Raw genomic sequence first — 9,031 nt, 5'->3', positions numbered from 1 at the left:
AACACCATGTATTCTTTCACCACTTATGAACGGAAATGACTCAACAGGAAATTTAAAGCATTATACTTGAAACCAATATTGTCATGTTTTGGTGAAAGGTCATTTTACAGGTAGTAAATGCTTCAAAAGAGTAATTGTCATGAAGTGCATTTGCAAATTGAGATTTCATAAAGTCCAGTGTGCTATCAATATGTATATCAATACAATATAAACTAGCTTTACATTATTTGTTTCTGTTTTTACTGTTTTAAAAGTACTTTTGAGCAAATCACATTTAACTAAAGGCTTACACTTGATTATTCATGGTACACAATCTTATCAATAAGTAACCTATGACAGAATAACAGAAACAATACAAATGAGGCATGCTCTGGTAAAACAGGGATTGATGAATTTGCACTAAGTATCATCACTGACTAGCCTGTGCAAGTCACAGGCTTATCGGGGACTGCACTATTTTCTTTTATTAAGTTTACTGAGAAGGAAGTTTCTTCTAAACAAAAATCCAGTGTATGAAAAAAATGTTGTCCCATATAGCTTGTGAAGAATGCATAGACTAATCTGGGATGATACTTTATACAACTGGCCTTTAACTTGGTTAACCCACGGTGTGGCACACATTTATGTCATAAACAAGTTATGCTGACAAATTAAGCTTAAAATACACCAGGAGTGAAGCCTTCTTTGATCCCACTATAATCCCATTAAAATGGGTTGGACTAGAATTGGATTATGTGTCTAGCGATTAACTAGCCCGACCTGGACAGTTTGTCCCCACTATTGTAATTAGCAAACAACTATACATTGCCAATATCAGAGTTCTTTAAAAAAAAAACCTACACTAGTCATGATGCACCACACACACTTAAAGCACAGTTTAATACCTACACTAGTCATGATGCACCACACACACTTAAAGCACAGTTTAATACCTACACTAGTCATGATGCACCACACACACTTAAAGCACAGTTTAATACCTACACTAGTCATGATGCACCACACACACTTAAAGCACAGTTTAATACCTACACTAGTCATGATGCACCACACACACTTAAAGCACAGTTTAATACCTACACTAGTCATGATGCACCACACGCACTTAAAGCACAGTTTAATACCTACACTAGTCATGATGCACCACACACACCTTAAGCACAGTTTAATACCTACACTAGTCATGATGCACCACACACACTTAAAGCACAGTTTCAGAATGTTGTGCATTTTGTCATGAATAAAGTTATCAAATACCAGTACATGAAATATGTTAAAACAAAATTTATTCCTAATACATATATGCATCAATACATAGTTATTAACAAGAGGTTTGTTGCAGAAAAAGCTGCATTCCTTGATCAGGTTAATGATAAATGTGGCCTTTTCATGTTTTGGTAAATTGACAAAATAAAAAAAAGTGTTTCAGATTCGCAAATTTTGTTGTAGTTATGATATTTGTGAGGAAACATTAATACTGAACATTAACCATACTCTAAAATATCCATTATAATAATCTTTTGACGATTTAAAAATAATTAAGCATTGCAACGCGAAACGATTGAATAATTTGTAGAGTTCTGTTTTGTCATTATATTAATTAAGCATAAAATACACCACTCATTGTATGAGCACAAATGGCCGAGTGGTCTAAGAGATAGACTTTTACTCCAGGGGTCAGTGGTTCGAGCCCAGCTTTTTTTATATTTCTTTCATGTTATTCTTGGTTTTTACTGGAGCTTTTTAGATTCAATGTTTACATTTATCAATATAAAGCATTTTATGTCAAACCTCAATACATGCCAAAATCTGTGAAAAGGCCCCTTTCAAGAATAAAAAGGGGATCAGAAATTGTATTTACCTCGCTTAAATTAGATTCAGTAATGGCAGAGTGCAGACTACAGTATACTTTAATTATTTCTGTATCAATTGTAAGAATTATATTGATCTCAGAAAATAACTAAAATTGCATGAATATTCATATTAACCCTTTCTCCATATAATGAGTTTCATTAACCGTTTGCATGCTGGGAAATTTGTTGACTGCTAAAATGTTGTCTGCTGAATTTCTAAAATTAGCATTTTCTTGGATTTTTTTCAAAGAATACTATCAGAATAGCAAACAGTTTGGATCCTGATGAGACGCCACATTTTGTGGCTTCTCATCTGGATCCAAACTGTTTGATAAGGCCTTCAAAATTCGGTTCAAGCACTGAAAGAGTTAAGGGTAAATCTATAGACCCCTCTAGTTAAACTAAAAATGATAAGGGTTTTATATTAAACTTTAATCATCATAAAGTTGGGATCTTTAATCATGTATTAGGAAGGTTTTGACAGTTCATGTTGAGTTGTATTGTCATAAAACTCATCAAGTGCCATAAAGAAGGCAGGGTAGAAAGTCTGATCAAGTATGTTGGAGTACTGACACAAATGATTTACTGCTACTTCTTATGATCAGGCAATATTAAATAGCATGTTCCCTTATCACTTGTGTGAAAGTTCTGTGGGGGGGGGGGGGGTTTAAGCTGCTATTGTTGATCAAATGTTAAATCAGTCTAATAAAAGCCTTATTAAATATTAAGGTGGTTGAAGTCAGCTTGGTTTCTGCTTATTAAGTCAGGTACAGAAAAATACAGCTCAGCAGACATACTGCATTTATGAAACAAGAGGGCCTGAAAAGCCCAAAGTCGCTCACCTGAGATAACAAGATATTATTGGGACAAATCTTCTGACCAAGTTTCATGAAGATCACACAGTAAATGTGGACTCTATAGAGTGTTTACAAGATTTTACTATAGCCATATAAGGAAAATTGCCCCGCCCCTTGGAAGCCATGTTTTTTAAGCAAACATAATTATTTTCTGACCAAATTTCATGAAGACTGGACAATAAATGTGGCCTCTAGAGTGTTAACAAGGTTTTACTATAGCCATATAAGGAAAAATGCCTCGCCCCCTGGTGGCCATGTTTTGAAAGCAACCAAAACCATTTTCGAACTCATCCAAGATATCATTGGGACAAATCTTCTGACCAAGTTTCATGAAGATCAGACAGTAAATGTGGACTCTAGAGTGTTTACAAGATTTTACTATAGCCATATAAAGAAAATTGCCCCGCCCCTTGGAAGCCATGTTTTTCAAGCAAACATAATTATTTTCTGACCAAATTTCATGAAGACTGGACAATAAATGTGGCCTCTAGAGTGTTTACAAGGTTTAACTATAGCCATATAAGGAAAAATGCCCCGCCCCCTGGTGGCCATGTTTTTAAAGCAACCAAAACCATTTTCAAACTCATCCAAGATATCATTGGGACAAATCTTCTGACCAATTTTCATGATGATCGGAAAATAAATGTGACCTCTAGAGTGTTAACACCTGGTTTTACTATAGCCATATAAGGAAAAATGCCCCGCCCCTGTGGTGGCCATGTTTTTCAACCAACCGGCATCATTTTTGAACTCATCTAATGTGGCCTCTAGAGTGTTAACAAGATTTAACTATAGCAATATATAGCCATATGAGGAAAAATGCCCCGTCCCTTGGCAGCCTTGTTTTTCAAGCAAAGTTTACCATTTTTTAAATCATCCAAGATATCATTAGGACAAATCTTCTGAGCAAGTTTCATGAAGATCAGAAAATAAATGTGGCCTCTAGAGTGTTAAAGAGGTTTTACTATAGCCATATTTGGAAAAATGCCCCGCCCCCTGGCGGCCATGTTTTTCAACCAACCAGCATCATTTTCGAACACATCCAAGATATTATAGGGATGAATCTTCTGACCAAGTTTCATGAAGATCGGACCATAAATGTGGCCTCTAGAGTGTTAACAAGATTTTAATATAGCCATTATATAGCCATATAAGGAAAAATGCCCCGCCCCTTGGCAACCATGTTTTTCAAGCAAACGTAATCATTTTCGAACTCATCCAAGATATCATTGAGACCAATCTTCTGACCAAATTTCATGAAGATTGGACAATAATATGCCCTCTAGAGAGTTAACAAGGCAAATGTTGATGCCGCACAATTCACAACGGACGACGGATAAAAGGCGATCACAAAAACTCACTATGACCACGTTGTGCTCAGGTGAGCTAAAAATTCATAAACGTAGAAAATAATGCTGAAATTACGATTAACAAGTACATTTTTGATGCGATATATCAAATTTGCTTAATTTTCCTTTTAATTCCTCAATTTAACACCAGAGTGTATGGTTAGCTTAAACAGACATATAATATGCTTTTTATTTCAGAACACATAACCTTATCATGATTATGGAATTTCAAGGGTTCACAAACATCTGGCATTTAAATATTTACAAAACACTATTGAAACTGAGACAATATTTGTAAGAGCATTATAAATACCACAAGAAAGCTAGTTATGAAGTTAGGATAATAACCTTAAATATTGCTTTTAAGGACTTTATACATTTAACCACTTTCATGAAATTAAAAAGAATCTTGTATACTTAAAGAACATAAAGATAATTTATGTTTAAGCGTTTTATCAATTTTTGACAAATAATAGGATAATTACAAAAAGTTGAGAGTAATGCTTGTATGAATACAAACAAAATGCCACAAATAAAACAAGAAATATATATTTTAAAAAGATATACCGCCTTGATTGTGGTCGGTGTTCAAAAAGTATATCTATGAGGTCAAAGAAAGTGAATTATTGTTTCTGCGTAGTCCTTAGCTGCATCACACACAAATCAATTATGGCTTGTTGCGCCAGATTGTTTAGCTTATTTAGCTTTATTACATATTATTGGTCATACAGGTCAGGCGGCGACACTCAAATCATCCATACATATTTGAAATATTTATTCGCGCGTTCTTCTAACAGACCTGTTCTAGTGGTTTGTCGGACATGTTGCCAGCGTAGCCAGTGCAGTCTACTCTGTCCACTATGAAGTCATGAAAGGTTTTTTGATCTCATTAACAAATGCACAGGCTGGTCTGGAGCTACCATAGCCGCATATGGCCCATTAAGACCCATTTTGCATGACACAGCTCATATATAGATAGGCTTCATGCCTTTACAGAATTTGAGTGGACCACACAATTGATCCTTATTTAGAAGCAGCAGTGGCTTTGGGATCAGGATAAAAAGAGTTATGTCCCTTACTTAACTAACAAGCAAAATAGTTGAATTGATATCCCCCACCAATATGCTTCTGGACACAAAAGTGTTATATTTGACACTAAAAAAAGCATTTTTTCAAGATACAAAGGGCCATAACTCTGTTATTTTCTGATGGTGTACAATGCCATTTGGCGTGCATCATCCTATTATCTATATATATATATACTCAATGAAATCCGCCAAAGCACTTCCAAGATATGGCTCCGGACGGACGGACGGACAGACAGACAACGCCAAAACAATATCCCTCCGATTATGGCGGGGGATAATAAAATACACCACTAAAATAAAATGTTTACAATACTTCCACTCACCTGTTTGATTGCATAATATAGAATGAAAGGCTACATAATTGACTTTGATTTAAACAATAATTTGATTTCAGCTGAAGAACTTGAATGAATATCAATAGGCTAACACTTAAATGCACCATTTACACCAATATCTTACTTTCATTCCAATACAAATAGCTGAGATACTTTCAAGATACAAAATGTCCTAAGTTGGGTAATATGATACAGTAATTGTTAACTGGTTTAAATGGGTTTGAAAGACCAACCAAGGATTTGTATTGAGTAGGACATCACAAAGAGATAATCATCCTTGTCTCCAATCATGGTATTATCTGTAGTCGGGAGTCATTGACATTCTTTAGGCTTATTTTACTTAAATCCTTAGTCATTTTTGTCTTTTTGTTTGTAGGCGTAGTCAATATTCTGTTTGTATCTATGTACAATAACAAACATTGTGTATGAGATAGTTGTTAAATGCATACAGAACAGTAAGGATAACTTCCCTAATCAGTTATACCAGACCAGGGCCCTCAATCCATTTTAGGGGAAGTGGGTCACTACCCTCATGAGGTGGAATTTTTGCGGCGTTTCGCTTTTGGGGGGATTTTTTTACTACTCTCTCATTATTACATTTCTACATGTTTGCACTATATTCATTTCTTTTTTCATAATTTAGTATGTTTGACAAGATTAAATTGAAGTAGAATTGAGATATAATAATCATGAGACATATCTTATTAATTTTTTTTTTTTTTAATTTCAGGGGGAATTTTTTCCCTCAAAAGGGGAAAAAAGTATACTTTTCAGGTGGGGGACTGCGGCCAAATTCGGCAGCAGATTTGATAGATTGGAGTCATAAAATACTCATCTACTAATTTCAAAGGATTTAAAGTTTAGCTTAGATTTATACAAGTCATACATAATATTCATAATGATATAAAGAAAACATAAAAAAATATTCATTATAAGAGCTGTCCCATCACAGATTGCCTAAATTCTTGCCCTTTGAAAGTACGATGTATGTTTTCTGTAAGTTATCAAATATAATGATCACAAAGACATAAATATAGTTGAATATCTGCAGTAGTTCTGTAATTGTGAACTAAAAGATGAATATCCATAAATACAAACAAGAAGTGTGACCAAACTAAGAGATTAGATTTCCCACTTTTGCTCATTGATTTGGCTTAATGTAAACTACTTTGCAAGCAAGGTGTTCATATTACCTCCATACACACAAAATTACACCACAATACCTTCTTGTAATTAGTTGCAACGATTTTCCTTTTTTTAGTAACAGTGACAAAACTTAACCAAATTGGCCCCAAAATAATACCAAACTAAGTCTGCATATAAGCTGCCTAAACACAACATTACAAAACAAGAGCTGTTTTTGTGAAACACAATGGCCCATACTGCGCCGCATTGAAGCCATATATTTGACCTTTGACCTTGAAGGATGATGTTTACCTTTCACCACTCAAAATGTGCAGCTCCATGAGATACACATGCATGCAAAATATCAAGTTGCTATCTTCAATATTGCACAAGTTTAACCAAGGTTTAAGTTTTGGGACAGAATGACAGACCATCCAAACTGCAGAGATTGAGCAGAAACTGTACTTCTACTCTTTGTAATATTGAACTTGACCCCATTGGCCCACAATGCAATCCTTTTCAAGATCAGTATACATTTATAAATTTCCAGTAACAGTGACCTTGATCAAACTGGCTGGATATGCTTTATTGCTTTATGGGCAATGGCCTACGATCCTGTAATAATTGAATATCTGCACAAGCTACATAGATACAGTATTACCGGTAACTTGCTGCACACAAAACATTTGCCTTCTGTTCATCAGGCATGCAAATCTTAATTGAGTTTTTGTACAAACAACAGGAGGCATAATCCTGCTTCAAAGCTGTTCACAATTATGGTCTTGGTCAGTAAATGTTCATAAATCTCCTGAACTGAAAACATACTAGGTAGTTTTATATCAATATAAGCTGTGCCCTGTGGAAAAGGGGTTGAATGCATGTGCGTAAAGTGTCGTCCCAGATTAGCCTGTGTGGACTGCACAGACTAATTAGGGATGACACTTTCCTCTGTTATGATATTTTTTGTTGAAAGAAAGTCTCTTTTAAGCAAAAATCCATTTTATATGGAAAGTGTTGCCCCTGATTAGCCTGTGTGTACTGCACAGGCTACTCTGGGACGACACTTTACACACATGCATTAAACCCCTTTATACAGGTTAAGGCTCGTATCTAAAATAGGCATAGAGAAACGCAGTAGTTGCATGTAAATATTGGAAATGTTGACCTGAATTGAGTAAATATCATAAGGGGCATTATATTATTATTTAATGCAGGTCAGATGTATGCAACTGGTCATTTTGTGTGGAAAGCTGTCTCAACTCACTGATCTTTTGTGGCAAGACCTTTGGTCTGATAACATTAAAATTGAGCAAAATATCCACATGTTGATAAATTGTTAAAAGTTATGTTTAAATTGCCCAATTAATGTGTCACACCATGTACAATGGGTCTTATATGAATGCCCAGTTTGGTCAGAAGCCGCGATTTTTTTCCTTCTTTATAAAGTACCGGAAAACGGCACTTTTCCAATTAGGAAAAAACTAAAAATTCCCAATTGCTGTAAAAAAAATCCCAATTGAAGGTTTCTTTAAAACAAATATATATTTTTATAAATTAAATGCAACATTCTGTTAGTTTTTCTATGCCGCTCTGTGGCTTGAAACTAAGTAAATATAATATTGACAACTTGACAACATTAAGTTATAAATTTGCAAGTATTTGGGAGCAAAAATTCAAATACACCTATTTCCCAATATGAAGACTTCACAAATTTTCCCAATTTCAGGGTTTTTCGCACACATTTATTAAAATTGGGCTGGTACTGGTACTTTTCCCATTTGGGCAAACAAATCGCTGCAGCAACCATGTCTGCTATAAAATCATGCATGGTTTCTTGGTCTTATTACCAGACTTGTTCCTAACCATGTCAGACTGACCAGACTGCAAACATGCGTATTTCCACATGACACGGCTAAATTGAATAAGTCAACAGAGTGGACAAGATTTCTGGACATTCACAAAGACATAAGAATGGAAACTTGAATTTCTTAAAGCCTTTCACATTGATGAGCATAAATAAACACGGAATTCAGTTCAACAAATATATTTTGTAATCACAAGAAAATCAGACAAATTTGTGTGAATATACACAAATCCTTTAAAAAAAAACAATAAGACTTTGAACAACATGAACAAACAAAATTGATTGCAACAATATTAAACAAGACTATTGCCAAGCAATGTATGTCCCCTCACAGAGCGCAAACCATAAGTCCCCTCCGGTGAAACCGGTAGGGGACAAAAATATAGGATCTATGATCATTCCCTTTTATGTCAAACATTTCCTTCAAACATACATACAAACCCATATTGACTTGAAAATGTCTGAATATGGCTTCATGACCGATTTTTGCAAATAAGACTATAAAAATAGAAAACATTTCATCACACATGATAATATGAATATCACAGTTGATAGTGCTA

The sequence above is a fragment of the Dreissena polymorpha genome, chromosome 1 (genome assembly GCF_020536995.1).
Source record: "Dreissena polymorpha isolate Duluth1 chromosome 1, UMN_Dpol_1.0, whole genome shotgun sequence".
Classification (NCBI taxonomy): domain Eukaryota; kingdom Metazoa; phylum Mollusca; class Bivalvia; order Myida; family Dreissenidae; genus Dreissena; species Dreissena polymorpha.
The sequence above is the reverse complement of the archived record's forward strand: the minus strand, read 5'-3'. Positions refer to the sequence as shown.